The 18,310-nt window shown below is 40.9% G+C and overlaps 1 protein-coding gene across 4 annotated transcripts in view; it reads right to left on the reverse strand.

The window, feature by feature from the left end:
* LOC126382684 (SPRY domain-containing SOCS box protein 4-like) overlaps window positions 1–18,310 on the reverse strand; it is a 117,933-nt gene that overhangs the window by 28,669 nt on the left and 70,954 nt on the right. The window lies entirely within an intron of this gene.

The raw sequence follows: 18,310 nt of genomic DNA on the forward strand, positions 1-18,310 counted from the left end.
TTGAAACGTCATCTGTGAGTCATCACCACTTATGAGCCACTGAGACATACAGTATGTTTACAGGGTGTCACTGCAACCAAACACTTCACCAGATGCTTTCAGCAGCGGGTTCCTCCTGGTTACAACTGTGAAAGCTATCAGTGAATTTATTTCCAAGTGTGTACAGTAGGTATCTCAACCTAAATGCACATCACTGCATGGCATGTGAATTTGTTAAAAACGTATTCTTTTGAGGTTGTTTTGGAGCCTTAAGTCATTTATGTTTAAGTCCCTAAAAACAAATTTTGTCAGTCAGCTGAGTTTATGAGTGTCAAGTCTATTTACAGGTCTATTTACAGTATTACTGTTTGTATGAAATGGCTGTTTGAAGCACAAAGGGTGCAGCACAAAATCGTAACAGTCAGCAGTCAAGTTGCAAAGCGGGTGATGAAGGCACCAGGTATTGACAAAAGAAGAATGCATGGAATAAAGGTGTTTACACACTGGGGGCTTGACAAATAAACAATATGAAAATGCAAAATAATGAGCTACATAAAAACTTTTTAAACCAGCAGCGAAGCAAATTTGTTGCAAAGTGTCATGTTGTGACGTGCCATCTGTTTCACAAGACTTAATCGGTTGATGCCTTTATTTGTGATGCAGAAGTTCACAAAAATCCACCTTAATCTTGACAAAAATTACAATTAATTTGCTTTTTCACAGTGTATTATAAGCATTATGTGTGAAAGTACTCATGGCTAAAACAACAGTTTGATTAAAAATATTGACGTGCGAATTAATCGCATGAAAAGGGGATGATATTTCTATTTCTGCAGCCATGTTCATCCTTTTTTACAAATTAAAGTCCATCTTGAGTCTGACAATGTTGTCAGAGTGCAAAGCTAAATCACTCAATAACTCTTTAAATTAGTTTTAAATAAAACATGTCATTTTACAAATTATACCTCTAACTGCTGCTATTCATCTATTTATTTTATTAAATAATGAATGTTAAAAAGACATTTTAAGATCATGTTTTCAGGAGCTTATCATTTCTAAGAGTTAAAAGGTTTTCAACCTAGACTAGGATAAAACGAGTCTGCCTTTTGTCCACAGATTTGACTTTACAGTATTAAAACTGACAAACATTTATAAGCATTTATTGTTGCCTTTAAATGTGCGTCTATCCACCACACCAGAGCAGTAAATCTTTCCCCTCAAGGTCTTTGTCTTGACTCCTCTGACATAACTATGAATCAATTGGAATTTGATATCATATTCTCACTTTTATTGGGCTTTATTACGCAAGATAAAATCTTAGAGAACATGGACAGCTAATACTGTAGCTCCTCATTGTCAGATTTATATCTGCTGTGAAAAATGTGTACGCTTATGACACACACAGAGCACAAACTATCATGTGTTACACAATATTTACAGCAGTCATGTGGGCTTATATGAGGGCCAATTAAATGACATTATTATCAGAAATCTGTCTTATGTAATATCAATCACTGTTTGTCAGGAGTCCACTTCTCTAGTGTATCAAAAGAAAGTAAAAGTTAACTTATTAAGAAGAAGAAATGCCCATCTTGCATTGTAATGGCTTTCCCCTTCAAACAGCGAGCTAATATTAACAGAGTACTCTCTAAAGAAATTCACAACAAGAGCTAAAAACAACTTGGCTCTAAGATCCAGAGGCATCTTTTATCTATCTGGCAACGCAACAGCTGTTTCGGGGAAGCGCTTGTCATTGCTACTGCTGTTGCTATGAGACAACTGACAACCCGTTTGATGTGTGGCATTCTTTGGCTAAAAGCTGAGATGTTTTAACTTTCGGTGCTAAGTGCAAGAAATGTTCTCTGCTCAGAGCTGCGACAGGATGCACATCAGCATGTCTTTGCCCTTTGAATGCTCAGGATGAAGGAGCCAGTGGTCTGGACACAATCCAATAAAGCCTCACCCATTCTGGTGTCACTTTTCTCACTTAGGTAACCTAGCAACGTGCATCTATCCCCAAGTTTCTGCATGTCTGTGCAATATCAACAGTCGTTTTTTAAAAGCAGCTCAAGGTGACTTTAGTTGCTACAGTTCAGCTTGCAATGATTAAGTTATGTAGAATCATATTACTGTATATCCTGTGTGTAATACCCTTACATTATGCTACCGTCATCTAATGTGTTGCTGAGAAATGAACTCCTGAGCCACAGTAGTTTATGATATTGCATAACATCAGTTCTTAGTGGTGTGATTCATCCTCTTTTGTAGCCTGACATCGCCAAATTAAATTGAAATGCGAGTTAGTCTGGAAACACTCTGTTCATTTTTGATTTCAAAACGACGTTACCAAAAACCTCAGATCAAAATGTCTCTGGATGCAATTGGATAGACCAAAAACCAATGACATTAACAAGATGTGATGTAGAGCTGAACCACAGACCACCACATCTTGGTTATTTTTCAAACTAGGTTTATGCCATGCTGCAACCTCTGAGTCTGAAAAATGAGGTGAAGCTATGCTCAGCCCATCCACCTTGATTCAAGAACAACTGCACCATTTATACATTTGACATTCTCAGCAGCTGGTACTATACCACTTTATAACTGCCGCTAAAAACATTATTAAAGTAACGCGTTTGATGTCACAGTACGTGTAGCAGTCATGTAGCTCATGGTGAAAAACAGGTCTTTGTAATATCTTAAGATCCAGGTGCAAGTCCAAACCCTGAACTGAAAAGTCAGCATTTTGTACAAGTAAGTAAGTACCTTCAATAAGTGCTGAGCTGTAGCTCAATGAAATAAACTGATGCTTCTCATGAGCACTAGCAGAAATAAAAGGATAATGTGTGTGACACTAGTCATGCTTTACTGACGCAGTCCTTGTTAAGGGACCTGTTGTTGGGCAGGACTGATAGCTCAGGCTGTTTGAGGACTGCTTGGAGAGTCAGAGGTTGTTTGTTCGATCCTCGTTGGTGCTCATGAAATTTTAAAGGCCCCTGTCCAGAGAAGAGAGTGAAAGGCTCCGTCAAACACAGTTGAAGCGTCAGGTGGAATAGCTCAGGCTGTTGAAGGGCCGCTTGGAGCTCATAAGGTTGACGGTTCAAGACTTATAGAGGCTCAGTGAATTTTAGAAGTCCCTGTCCAATGGAGAGACTGAAAGGCTCCATTAAACATAGTTGGAATGTGAGGTGGAATAGCTCAGGCTGTTAAAGAGCCGCTTGGAGATCCTGAGGCTGATGGTTCGATCCTTATTCGGGGCAAGTGAATTTTAAAGTCCGACGCCTAAACTGAAAGGTTAAATGCGCCCGGAGAAAGGGCTCCAGTGCGAAGGGTGCTTGGTGGCGCCGTGGGGTTGTCCAATGCACACAGCTTCCCAATGTGTGGTTTCGAATCCCACCCGTGGTCGGTACCTGGAGCAGTCCTGCGGCAGCGGGGCCGGGAGGGGGCTGTGTTTGCTCCCGGCGTTTCTCAGAGGCACAAACGGGGGGTTATGCAACAAAAAAACAGAACCGGCTGAAATTTTAAGTGGAAATGGGGGAGGGGGGAGGGGGGGTGGGGGAGGGAGGAAGGGAGTGAGGAAGTGAGTGAGGAAGGAAGGGAGTGAGGAAGTGAGGAGTGAGAAAGGGAGTGAGGAAGGAAAGAAATCTTTTGCAAAAACAAACTTGGAGACTTACTTCCTTTCACCTTCCTCCTCTCTTACTCACTCACTCACTCACTCACTCACTCACTCACCACTCCTCTGTCCTTCCTTCCTTCCTCCCTTACTTACTTCCTTCCTCCCTCACTCACTTACTTACTCCTCCTTCCTTCCTCCCTCACTTACTTACTTACTTACTTACTTACTTACTTACTTACTTAATTACCCCTCCCTCCCTCCTCTCGTTCGTTCATTCATTTTTCTCTAAAATTCACTGAGCCTCGATAAGGATCGAACCTTCAACCTTATGATCTCCAAGCAGCCCTTCAGCAGCCTGAGCTATCAGTCCTGCTAGAAACACCTGCCCAGCAGCAAGTCCCTCAACAAGGACTGCGTCGGTTAGACCATGCCTGGTGTCAGACATACAATCCTTCTAATTTCTACTCATGTTCATGAGAAGCAACAATTTATTTCATTAAGCTACAGTTCAATGAACTGATGATGATGTCATGGTAACTACGTCCAATACCTTATACAGTCAATTTTTTTTTTTGCTGGCCATGATATTTCCGGTGCAAAGGTCTGCAAACCAAAAATATTGTTGTCATGTATTCTGTGTAAAGCTGCAAGGCAATACAAGTTGTCCGTCTCTGTGTTAAACATGCAGCATATCAGATACATGGTCGTGATTGGTTTAGACCCGGGCCAGGTCGGTTTGAGATTCATCTGAGCAGGAGGAGGACCTGCTGCATCCGCCAGAATAAACAAAACATGAGCTCGCAGATTCATTTGGTTTCCAGGCTGACTCCTTTACATGTGAGCTGTTGCCATCAGCACCAAGGCCAAAGGAACCAACTGACAACATGAATCTGTGTATCTAAACAAACAAGATGTGAAACACAAAAGAGTGTGTAATTATTGTACATTAACTGAGCACTTTTCCAGTCCATTTGTAAGGTGAGGTGTTTTGTTTTGAGAAATTTAGTTTTATTACCTGTTATGTTGCCTTTTTGTTTTACCTTGGTTACTGTTCAACTGTTGTATTTGTATGATAATCCAACACTGAACAATATAAAGTGAATGTGTCCCTATTTTAACTTCTTTTATATGTTAGGCCTGATTCTAAGCATGTGTATAATCACGAGACACTCAGCACAGTTACTGAGACACAGTTTTGCATGATCACATGGCCCAGTGGCCTAGTAAACCACATCTGTGGGCCACAAACATAACCTTGAGTAGTTAAACCCAGATACAAAGGTTGAACTGTTTTCTCAAGTTTGTGTGAAGCAGCTAAAACAATAACGGATCACTCAGCTTCAACAGGGGAAAGGAAGGAAACTGTTTGTCTTGGACGATGAGATCGATTTCAATTTCTTCGGTGTGCGTGCAGAACAGAGGCGGCTCAAGGACATGATTAGCCCAGCTTAGCGCAAACACTGGCAGCAGGGGAAAACACAGAGCCCAGATTCATCAAAATTAAAAAATATAGTCCTAAGAAAATACTCCTAACAACTCCAAATCTGTCTTAATTACTCATTATTCTTTAATTTGCATATCTGATGTGTTTCATTGCTTCTGGGTGGATGATTTAACATGCAAATTAAACAATTAAAATGTTGTTGGAGGACACTTACTCGCCTGCTTTTTCTATTTTTATGCCACACACACATTTGTAAAGTACACAGGATGTTCTTCATCATCAACTCATCTGCGTGAATCAATCATATAAACTGTTCTGTGAGCCTACTCTTTTCAACAGAGGACCTGAGCTAATAATAGGAGAGGCCTTCTGTGTTTTTTAAGTATTTAATTTCAATGCAGATATTGTTGTCATTTCTGCGTGTGAGACTAGAAAGACTTACAACACATTAGAGAATCTACCTCTACCTTTGGGCTCGTAAACAACTCGTACGCTATTCACCTTAGAGCCGTTGAGGTGAGACGACCTGCATTGCAGCTACATCCTCTGTCTGTGATGATTCACTGCAAGGCGACGTCCTCTTCTCTTTTATTCTCGCACACTCCACAATGAATGTCCTAACTGCATAAGAGTCATTCATCTCACAAACACAGCAGATTAAAGCACTTTGATGATGTTTTGTCACGATCAAGTCTTCATTAGGTGAGCGGTCATGAAAAATAAACATTAAATTTAAAAAAAGTACACAGGGATCAGAATGAGTTTCAGAGAAACTGATAATATCAGTTCAAAGGGAAGTAGTGTAGACTTGTAATATCTAAAAAACACACTAACTATGACTAAAGTACACTGTGTTGAAGATTAAAGCAGGATTAAAGATCTCTGACACAACTTTTCTTTGGTTTTTGGTAACTTCAGCAGTCAGTGTGAGACAGAGGACAGGGCAGGCCGTGACAGTACCAGCCAACAGAGCGAACTACAGGAGCTGCCCGGGCACAGCGGCCAGCAGAGGGTGAGGGGACGAAGGGGCAATGTCAACTAGATAGAGAGACAAAGTGATGGATAACTAGAAGCAGAATGACTGATAACACAGGGGAGGTACAGTAGGATGAAGGGACATACTGAGGAGATCAATGACTGTGACCTAAGAGATAAAAAACTACAAGGAAGATTGAGTCTTGAGATGAAAATGGCATCGGCAAAGAGATTTTACAGGAGATCATACCATGCAAAAACAGCACAAAAACAAACATGAGATGATGAGGACCAATATAGGTAAAAATAAAAATAAAATAGAATAGTAATAGTAATAGGGGGTAATTGGGGGTTAATATTTAGAGAAAAAAAACCTTAGAATTTCCCAGATTAAGGTCAGAAATTCATGACAAAAAACTTGGATATTTTCTGAGATTAAAGTGGAAAATTAACAAAACAAATAAGTCAAATTTATGAGAAAAACTTGCATATTCTCTGAAATTATTAAGTCTTAAATTTGCGAGGAAAAAACTCACAAACTCTGAGATTAAAGTCACAAATTCAGGGGAGAAAAAACTTGAAAAATAGTGTGATGTGTGAACCACATTGCTTCACTTTGCAAGGTTTGATCGACCTGATTTTTTTTTTCTTCATAGATTTATGACCTAATCATCTCAGAGAATATTTAAGGTTTTTTTCTTGTTTTTGTCACTTAAAAAAAAAAAAAATCTGCATTTCTCAGCTGTTGCACACTCTTATCTCTCACATCTTTAGAAACGAGATTGTGCGTGCAGTATCAACCACACTGTGACCTTTGTATTTTTCCTTTGTGTCATAGTGTGTTTCAGAAAAAGACTAAGCCGCATCATTTAATGTGACGTACATTACCAGCAATATAAGACATGAAATGAGTAAAAAGGAAGCTCATCATAGGTGTTAGATCTTAATTTAGACCTTAACCTTTAGGTCATGTCTGACTTCCTTAATATGTGCAGGTTGAGGACACGTCAAAATGTTACAACATTTTTAACTACAAATAAAATGACTCGTTTCACATATTGTGAAAGAACTGATTATAGAAAGAACACACTGGTCTTTTAAAGGGGAACAAAAGGACAGGAGAGGCTGTTTGTGCTACTGAAGAGAAATGTGACAGAGGCCACATTCAGCCCTGCACACCACTTTGGTTTACTGGTCTCCAAGGTTACGACATGCGAAACTGCTGTAAGAATATTCACAACACTAATTGTAGACTTTAGTAAAGATTAAAATCCTGTGTGCATAATGCATGTTCATCGAGCTTTCAACACAGAAAAAAAAAAACGATACCAGTGGAAAATGTTGGCCAGCTGCACTCTGAGTCGCAGATGTTTTTTCTCTTAATTACATTGACTTGAATATTAAAAGCAAAATATTAAAATGAACTATTCGCATCACATCCACATCCTGGCCTCATTAGGTTTACAACATAGCTACAACAGCAGGTGTCTGTGATTCATCGCAGTTCAAATAAACCTGATATGCACTCCATTATTTTGCTTACTTTGTGAGAATAAAAAACACCAGCCTGAGAGTGGTTAGTATGCTGTGCAGCAGGAAGTGGCTTACAGCTTACAGTCACCAGGTTTCTGGGTAGGGGATTGAGAAACCTGTTTTCCCCAGCCCAGATTCTTGGCTTTGTGTGTGTGTAACCAGGTTTCTCATCAGCTTTTCACATGTGCGCATGTGCATGACTAAAAACTTACTGTTTTAACATTACAGTGAAATGAAAGCAGTGTCTTACATCACCACAAACTAGTAAAATAACTAAGTAATAGGGGTGTGAATCTTTTCTCAGGATTTGATCCAAAGAAAATTCTCGATTTAGTACATGGGTGTGCTAATTTCAGGATCTACTTCAGACCACTTTGCACTACAAAAGGCAATGTGTCAAATTAGGGCATGAAAGCAGAGTAAAGTGTGTAAAAGATGATGACATTTTTATTTTTGAAAAGTTAAACCTTGCTTCATTTAGCTTCCATTGCTCATTTTAGACTCTGAGAGCTGATGTTAGCAGCAGTTGACTAGCCAGTAGCCATACGACTTGCTGCAACTTTGCTTCCATAGAATTGACACAATGTGCGGCTATGTAATCTTAAGCCTTTTTACCCAGAGATCCCACAATAGGTCCGAAACAAAGGCCCTTATTTACGCTGGCTTTGCTTTTCATACAGAGCCAAATAAGGCAGACATTATGCTGCCCAGTGTGTGATTTTAGAAAGCGTGCTGGCGTTCAAGAGGCAAAAGAGGCATGACAGGTGTGACATGTAACAAACTACTGTCAGCTTCAGTGTGACACATAAGATGCATGTTAGGCAGCACTCTCTAAACGATAATCATTTATCATCCTTGTTATATGGTGGCTGATCTTGTCCTTTGCTCGGAGGGTAAGAAAGTCCTGGACCTCACTGTCTCCCCAATTTGTGGATATTTTCCATCGCTGTTCTTCTTCGAGTTAGCTGCTCACTGCCTCTAGCTGCCATTTAAATCTCCCGGTGGCAGTTTGCAAACATAATACGTGGTCAAAACCTTGCACTTGCCCCCGTCCTGCTGGCTGTCACTGGTACTGTTACCACCTCGGCTGCCAGCTAGAACGTGAGACACCTCTCTACCCCCATTCCAGCATCGTACCCTTTATAAAGAACGGCAAGGCGAAATAAGAGGGGGTAAAAGGGGCTTATGTAATCTACTAAGGAAGCCAGAAAGGTCTCACAGCAAGTCAACGTTGCCAAGTGAGGAAAAAAAAGGTTTTAAAAAAATCAATTTTTGGAAGTTGTGATGCAATTCAGAATCACAGACAATAAAAATCAAGATCCTTACATGAAGAACTTTCCCGTCCCTAGTGCGTAACACTTTCAAAATAAGGTTGAGGTTAGGGACAAATCTGAGTACTGCACAGCTGCATGTACCTGTGGGCTTACAGTCACCAGGTTACAATGTACGTATATGCATTTACCTGTGAAACAGTTTTTCTGAATAACCTGGCTTCTTGTGAACTCACTGAATTAAAAAAAATGAAAAAGTGCATGAACAAGGCCACTTAGTTAGAAGAGAGTGTTGAGATGCCTTTGACGCGGCACTCTACTTTAAACGGCTCCAGCAGAGCTGCTGAGTGGCAAACAGCAGAGGACTACCCATGTGTGAAGGTGGAAAGGTGAGTGTGAACTAGGAAATTGCTGGAAAAGAGCGAGAGAGCTCTGTCAACTTTCCATGATCAAAAAAAGGTTAAAAGAAGGTTAAAAGAAGGTTTTCTAAGGACATACAAAAAACCCCATTACATCACGTCTCTGCTCTCTGCTGCACAGGACAAGATTCCTAAACGCTAAGACAAACCCTGCTCACCTGTCTTAAGTCATGACATCATTGTCACAAGATGTGCAAACAGGAAACGTTAAAGAAGTGTTGTCATGGAAACGGAGCAACTTGTCTCCAACACTAACACATGGATACAATTCAGAAAGAGTTCAGAGACAGACTTAAGTTCCCCTTTATGTGTCGCAAGAGAGACAACAGCAGCAGAACGGTCAACTCTAACAGAAACACAGTGTTGTTGACTGACTGAAGGTCTCAGTGCCCACAGGTAGCTCTGACTGAACTCTCTGCTTGTAGCGCAGCAGCTCATGTGTTCATTGACAAAACTGAAAACACACATCTAATGTAACAAAGCCACAGAAGAGGGAGAAGTGAAGCAAAGGACGTTGAGTTTCCTTCACTGGGCAGAAGAATGCCAAAGAGAGGCCTGGAGAGCTTTAAATAGAGCTGAATCTATGAGAGCACACAAAGGAATCCAGCCTGTCGGCAAATTGGTGATGTCAGGAGGCCAAATTGAAGTGTTGATTAGAGGCCGAGCCAGCGGCATCCTGAACAAAGACCGAGAGAGACAAAGATTGGGGATGATTATCTTGCTCTCATTCATTACTGCCCGCAATCATTACAGGGACCGAGGGTGATTGGATCAATCCGTTAATAAAACTGGACCTGTGTGTGTTTTGGTAGGTAGTGGATTTAATGAATGAAAACAGCGGCCTTATGAATCCATGGTGACCAAACACCAATGACAAACATTACATGCCACCATATTTTTATGCCTCTGTTCCATCCATAGCTGTGGCCGGAGGCATAGGGGGCCGTACACATGCTGAGTTTTTTGCGCCCTCAAATTCACTGTTTTCAATGTAGACGCGTGGCAGGCGCACTCAAATGAGCGTCCATTTTTGAGGGCAGCTCTGAGATAAACCGAGTTCGACTTTTGGAACACAGCAGCGCGCGTGGTAGGAACACCCAATCACAGCCGACAGATATCTTTCCCTTCTTCCGTGAATATCAATCTGTGATAAACACGGAAAAGTTGATCATTTTGGTGCAGAGCTGCCCATAGCTTTACATCTGTCCCATAGACGATATGCCCACACACTTATAAACAGCGCCTGGAAGAAGATCAGCTCTGCACTCAGGATTTCAGGTAAGTAGGCTTTGATACAGTGCTTGTTAAGGTTGCTTAGCAACCTCAGACGCAACCTGCAGCTGCGCTCTTAAAAGCTGGCACAAAAAAGGCACGAGAGTAGCGCCCAGCACCTGACATCATGTTTCCCAGGCAGTTAAAGACGCGTGTACAGGCCTTAATGTCTGCAGGTTGTCCTTCCATCCATTCCTTCTTGTGAACACGATATCTCAACGCCTTGAGGGAATTTCCTCCGGCACAAACATCGACTAGGACTCAAGAATTAACTTTTGGTGGTCAAAGGTCACTGTGACCTCACAAAGCTTCAAACAAATGTCTAACAGGATAAAATGATGAAGTGATGACATTTTATACCCAAAAGGTCAAAGGTTAACTTCACTGTGACATCATAATGCTCTGCAAAAGCAATTTTCAGGCCATTATCCAGCGTCACATCTCAGGAACAGAAGGGGACATTTGGTCGGATGCTGAATTGATGACTCTAATCTTGGGTGTCCATCTTGAAACTGTGCTGATTGTATAGATCCTCTGTGTTGTCACGTTGAAGATGTGTGTGAATCATTCATGTTTTAGAGTCTGCTTCTTTGCAGCCACATCCATACTTGAAGCATTGTTTACTGTTATGGCTACATACGAGTCTGGACAGACATGAATGTAAACTGTGACCTGACTGGTTGGCTGAGGCTTACAATCCTGAAGCGGTAATTCTAGTTTTTCCAATGCATGTCAAACAGGTAATAGTCTTTTCCTCAGTCTATCTTTATAAAAACCCTCATCCAAAGAAGGCACTTACGTCTGGGAAAAGCGTGGTTCACAATCATAGTCTAGTCTGTGGCGGCGTTAAACGTGGGATTTATGGGTTCGTAAAAAGCGACTGCTGAGCTTTCAAAACTGATTTCAGCTCCTCAGCTTTCCTCGCTCGCATGAATTTCTTTGAATCTGTTGTGGCTGGTGTTGTCGTGCATCAAAAGGTTTTATTGCTGTGTGTGGAGTGTATTTTTGGAAGTTAATTGCATTCAAATGAGTTTCCCACAGACTGACCTGCTCCTAAAAATGACGCAGCTCTCACGTCCTAATACAGTAAATGCAGTATCTTTCCACCATGCAATGAGTCTGGATAGATCCTCTCTCCCTCTGTACAATGGAACAGATGAGGGGGAAATGGATCAGTCCTGACAGAGAAGGGGATAAATTGGGAGATAATCAGGTGTGAAATCACTCTGGTTTTCTTTCTGCAGTAATTCAGTCGGTCTCTCATCTTCTCTCTGCGTCTCCAAACACACAGGGCCATTTCTGTTTTACACAAAACTAATAACACTAATCACAGGGCTTTTAACACACTTACTGGTGATACAGTAGGGAAATGTGAACTGGTCGGCTCCCACAGGTGTGTGTCTTCTCCCAGGGGAGTGCCAGCATTCACCATTTCATGCTTTTTCTCTGCCTTCTTCTCCCTTCTTTCTCGGCCAATGAGCTTTGTATTATTCCCCCCTCACGTTGATCAGTTGTTGCCTATCCATCCTTCTGTCCGCTCATCCCTCTCTACTCCTCCATCTCCACCCCTCCTTTTTCAGTCTCTCTGTGGCTCAGGTTTTATACAAGCACATTAATATGAATAATAATGTGTTAGACGCTAAAGGGAGATCTTGCAATAAATGGTAATGTCAACTAAAAAATGATGCAACGTAGAAATACTTTCAATTTTTCCCCGAGGGTGTTTTTTTTTTCTGAAGTTCTCATTTTAAATTCAACAATCCAAAATTTGGGGTAAAAATATTCAGTTGACAGTTGGTAACTAAGCTGGCGTGCCTGCCACCATCTAGTTGTTATCTGGCAGCAGACTGGCAGAAAGCAAACAGTAGATTTGGTATTGCACATGGGCTCCTTGGAGAGTTAAAGCGTGTTTGCATGGAGAAACAAACACACACAAAAACACACAAAGTCCATCTAATGAGCTCTGCTGTTGCAAAGAAATACATGAATGTTGTTTAAAGTTAAAAATGTTTAATACACTGTATCTTGAATTGTGTATCATCTGAGAGACATGGTGTTAAAAGCAGCTGCTGTAACAGATCACAACTGTTGTTACTGTGCTTAATTAATATATCAAACAATGTGTGCAAAGGTCACAACTGCCAAAACGAGATCTCTGGTTATCTGCTCACCAAACTTATGCTGCTATCATTGCATGATCTGTACTGAAACACAGAAAAACATCTCTATTGTCTTGTGGTGTACACAAGCCTCCAGCATCCAGTTTTCATTCTCATCGAGGCACTCAGGTGAAGGTGTTGGCAGTCGGGTTGCTATAGAGACAGCTATATCTGTGAATCACCATTGTAATGATGCCAGTGGTTTCCTGTACAGGGACAGGGAGTTAATCTAGAGCAGCTCATTCAGGTTTCAAACACGGCTTTCTGAAACAGTTTCTCCAAATGTTATTCATTACATATGTTAAATGTGATTAATGTCAAGCACCTGTGTTAGGGCTCATTACTGAGAGCTCACGGCTCTAGCCTCGGGGCACTTGTAAAAGCTGGAATGGATCAATAAAAGTCATGTGGTGGAATCAATGAGAAGAAGCAGATAAAGAAATAGAAGCAGTACAAGAGTGAAAACAGAAATAGAACTGTATTGTCTGGCCACCAAATCATTGAAGATGAAAAGCAAATATATGGAGTCCTGTTTCAGGAAACTGGTTTAGTTAATCCAAGACTAGGTGGCATCAATTTGAGAAAACCAATTTCACTTAATCTGGTTTTGCATGTATACAAGTGGTCTGCTGCACGTGATCTGGTTTAAAAATGCTAGTCTGCTAGCCTAGAACTTACTTTATTCTAAATCAGATCAGTGAGTCTATGCAACAGTCTATACTTGGCCTTAAAATGGGATCAAGTACAACAATTTACTTACTGACTTATGTCACTGAAAGGCCCAAGGCACACCATAGGGGCAAGCCAAAACCTCAAGGCACATCTATATTTATACCTGTGCACGACAGCATCTATATTGCGTGTTATCACTTTTATCACGACAATAAAAATACAGCAAAATAAGACTGGTAGCTCTTGTGATACTGTCTACCGTCGTCTTCGCTGGTGCTTTGTTGTAATTTGCACCGTGCAATAAAGCAATCCATTGTCCCGCTCACAGCTTTCTCCTTTTAATTGTAATCATCCCTCACACTGGCTGCCTATCAGGGCTTTTAATATGTCACACACTTATAAATCCCACGTGCAAAAAGCAACTGATAGGTACATTTTTTAGCTAGAGTTGCCTTTTTATTAGGTGCATGGTTGCACACAACATACTGATACAGTCAATTTAAAATTCATTCATAACTTTTTGAATAGGCCCAGTTGAATATTGCAATAATAATGTGTGGTTATCACAAAATCTCACGGCACACCTGATCAGTGGTTCTCAATGGCACACCATTTGAGAACCACTGATCTACATAATAAATACATTTATTGTTATCATTAAAACCCATTTGAACTTGTCATCGGATACCCCAACCCCCACAGTTGTTGTGAAAACAACAAGTGGACTCAGTTTTAGATAGCGTGGAGATAAAAGATGACAGAACGCATCTATTGGTACCAAGCATTTCATGGTATCTTGTCCTAAGGGGCTAAATAATGCTCCACAGATAGGCTAAATTGTGGTGATGGAAAAAAAAAGTGGCACTGTCATTTTTCAGAATGTTGTATTTGAATATTTCTGCACACTGGTGTTTATAAACTGTCTTGGATTAGCATAATATAAACACTGGATTATACTAGACTAATAAACTATATTTCTTCAATAAATGTGTGATTTTACTTTTCTCTAATCCTTCATTGGAGGGCATTTTATTCTATCTTTGTTTGTTTTAAGGTAAAAGGAGGATTAAAACTGTCAGTCTGATCTTAAAGGGAAAAGAATCTATGAAATAACTGTCCTGATCCTTTGTATTTTGTCATTATATTGAGAATATGTACGCACAACAGAGCGTGACCTGCATGGGTCTAAAACACCGGATTTGGAAATGGTTGTTAGAGACTCCATCTCGGTCACCTCCGGGGCTAATGGCCGAGAGCTTATTTGAAATTGCCCGTGTTGGTATTAGAGCTAAGGGTGGGTGTTGGTGATGCTGGATTGGACGAGGATCAGGGGCCAAATTTGTAAATTGTTGTCCCCCTGTGTAAAATCCCTAATGGCTGTACTGGCTGTACTTTGTGCTAATTAGCTAATGTTAGCATGCTACCTCACTAAACTAAGATGGACATGCTAAACATTCAGATATTTATTATGAGTCCTGTCGTAGAAATATTGGTGTAGGCATTTTTAAAGTCTGTAAGTGTGTGTATATGTGTCTAAAACACTAATTCATATTCCAGCCCTCTTACCTTCACTAATCAATCAAAGTTTTGCCCTGCAGCCGTTCATTAGCAGCTTGTTTCTACCTCTCTCGTCTCTGAGCAGACCTCGTCCTTCATCCCTTCATCGCTGATCACTTCATGTGATCTCCACACAACTGACACCAGTCACTTGACATGACTTTCAATTTGCCCCGCGCTCACTCTTCACACCGCTCGTCTTCTTCATCTCTAATGTCTCCCCTTTCTTTCTTTGTCTTTTATCATCCTGTCTCTGTCTCTATTTGTTCTGGCTGCCACACTTTGATCAGTCGCACATCTCACTGTTGCCTCTGTCTCACTGTTTGTTTATTGTGATTTGTTTATCTTTTCACATCCTCTCCATTTTGGCCTCTCTTTCTCTTTATTCACTCTCCTTCTTGCTTTATTCACACCCTCTTTTTGTCTCTGAAAGCTACAGTGCGCCACTAGACAAAAATCACTATCTTCCCTTTTTAGGCTTCCAGTGTAAAACATGTTTCTCTGTCTTCTCGTGCATGTCACCATTTTCCCCACTCCTTTCCTTTCTTTGTTGTGTCTTATTTGTTATGTTTTTCTTTGCCTTTTTCCCCCTCTCCTCTATTCATCTCTGCTGTTAAATATTTGATTATGAGCGCGCTGACATGACACCACTGTTCCCTGCTGGGGGTGTTTAGATCTCAAAGCAGAGGATGAAGAAGAAAACATGAGGCACTTTCAAACGTGCATCTGAGCCTTTTCTGTGCCACATAATCTTGTAGTGCAGCTTCGGAACACGCAATCGAAGACATTTAGTTAGATTATGTCAAGAAGAGCGAGGTCAAAGACACATAGAGGCATCAACACTGACATTAAAGACAGGGAGAATATCGGTTGATGTTGCTCCCACTCAGACGTTTTGCAGAAGCTATTAAGTAACTGCGTAGGCACTGTAAATTATCCACTATTAAATTAGCATAATCTGCCTGTAGGGTGTTTTGTCTAATGCAGGTGCAGACACAAACTGCTTTTTTCAATTTTAGGGGAGAATTTGCGTTTTTAAATAGCAATCAAATCCGAACTGAATTGCTCTAAAAGTTTGTGTTGCAGTCTCTCAAAATCAGGGTAAGAAGAACACACTGCATATACTTTTGTGTGTCTGTACAATGCGTGGGCACTAGAGAGAGGCTGCTGATGGCTTGTCTAAATGTGCTGGAGCCAACACTTGAGGAGGGAACCAACAAGAGAGAGAAAAGAAAGCCACCAAAGGGAGACAGACATGTGCATGTGACAGTAAAAAGCAAAGGGAGACAAATCAGGGAGGCATAAAAAGCAGAGTGTGAGCCGCTCTGCCTGCAGCGAGCAGCTAAGTTAACCTAAAGAACTAACCCACTGACCCACATATCACACAGCCAGCAGTCAGTGCGAGACTCTGAGTACTAGCATGCTAACACTAGTAAGCTGAGTCACTCTGTCTAACAGGAAGATTTATAATTCAAACACATGGACGCACCTGTAATGGAACAGAGTGAAACTTAAGTGCACTGAACCAAGCAGAGCCGAGGTAAACACGACAGAAAACCTTCAGGAGATAAACTGATATGAAAGGATCACTTCACACAAATCAAAACATTTTCCTACTTACTGTAAGTGGCGTCTAAACGTATAGTTTCGAACTGTGACTGAAATTTCACAAACTTTGAAAAAGTTTCACAAGATTATCTACACACCTCACTGTAGAAACTTCTATGTGGGACTATTTCTTCAGAAGAAAGTAGTGAAAGAGTTTCTCTTTGTTCACTGTCACAAATTAAACATTGACTTCATTGTGTTGCAGTGGCAGCGGAAGTTTGAGAGATGAATATCTCAAAAAACCTCAGCAAATAAAACCCAAAATATCTGCGCTTAATATCACAAGGGCCAACTGAGAAAGTGTTTTCCTGTAATTCAGGTGACGCAACACTTGAACCCAAATTCCTATCTAGAACAAACACTGGATGAAGATGAATATGTGTAATGCACCAGGGAGCTGATACATTGCATCAGCGACAGAAAGATCTCATTTCAGATCTTTTAATGTCAGATAAGATTTTTGTTTTTTCAAACAGTTACGTCAACTAAACCAAACTTTTATACTGACAAATCTGCAAGAGGAGTAAAGTATACCAACAAAACCAAACTTATGAATAAAGAACAGCTTTTAACATACACACCTTTTAAGTAGGGCTGGGCAATATGGCTTATAAATTATAACTTGATATCTTTAGGCAATGCCACGATATACAATACTGCTGGTTGATCTGCCCCTTTGATGCATATGATTATACCAATGTGACCATTCTAGTTAACAAATCTGAATTTAGAGGAAATCCTATCACAGCTGACATTGGGCGAGAGGCAGGGTACACCCTGGACAGGTCACCAGACTATCACAGGGCTGACACATAGAGACAGACAACCATTCACACTCACATTCACATTCACCAATTAACCAGCATGTCTTTGGACTGTGGGAGGAAGCTGGAGTACCTGGAGGAAACCCACACGGACACATGGAGAACATGCAAACTCTGCAAAAAAGGGCTCCCCCACCCTGGGTTCGCACCAGGAACCCTCTTGCTGTGAGGCCACAATGCTAACCACTGCAACACCATGTGGCCAATGATTGATGTTAAACTGGTGGAAGTGATTGATCAGTTTGGGGTGTCTGTGTGCGTGTGTGAAGGAGAGCAAGTCTCTTGCATGTAAACAAGTTCTGCTTTTAATGCAGAAATGAATTAGTAATATGCACAAGGCATATCCTGATATAACGATATGGTCATCTGCCATATTGTACAAAAAATAACCATTATCAGCATCCATCGTTATCGCCCACCCCTACTTTTAAGGTGTAATGTGACAGCATGTTACCAGAACTTACCTGGTCTGGTATTTGTCTGTACTCTACAGGGTTAAGACAAAATAATCATAACACTGCAGTCCAGCCCTCCATACTGAATAAAACCAAAGCTTGGTACCTTATAATGCTATGATCTCATATTAATTTCATGAATGGATCTCAATGTTCTTTAGTTTGTGTGAATGGGTGTCTGCATGCAACACAACAGCTGGATCAGGTCTGATCTGGAGTATGTAAGCTCATGTGGCGCAGAGACTAAATAGTAGGTAAGAGGGAGGTCAGGCCAGCTTTCAGGGAGAAAAAAAAAGTGGGTCACTTCTCGTTGACAGATCTGCTGGAATGTGACGCCTGAATAAGCCTGCAATTGTGATTTTAACTATGAAGTATGAATTAAACCTTGCCAACAAAACCCAGCGTTAGTGTTTGTGTCTGCACACTGCAAATGTTGCATTTCTTTCAGCGGAGTTGGAAGTCCAGCAGCCTTATGGTGTGTGTTTGACATTTTTCACACGGTGCGGTTAAAATAGACAAAGTGACG

This window comes from Epinephelus moara, chromosome 21, assembly GCF_006386435.1.
Source record: "Epinephelus moara isolate mb chromosome 21, YSFRI_EMoa_1.0, whole genome shotgun sequence".
In the NCBI taxonomy this organism is placed as follows: domain Eukaryota; kingdom Metazoa; phylum Chordata; class Actinopteri; order Perciformes; family Serranidae; genus Epinephelus; species Epinephelus moara.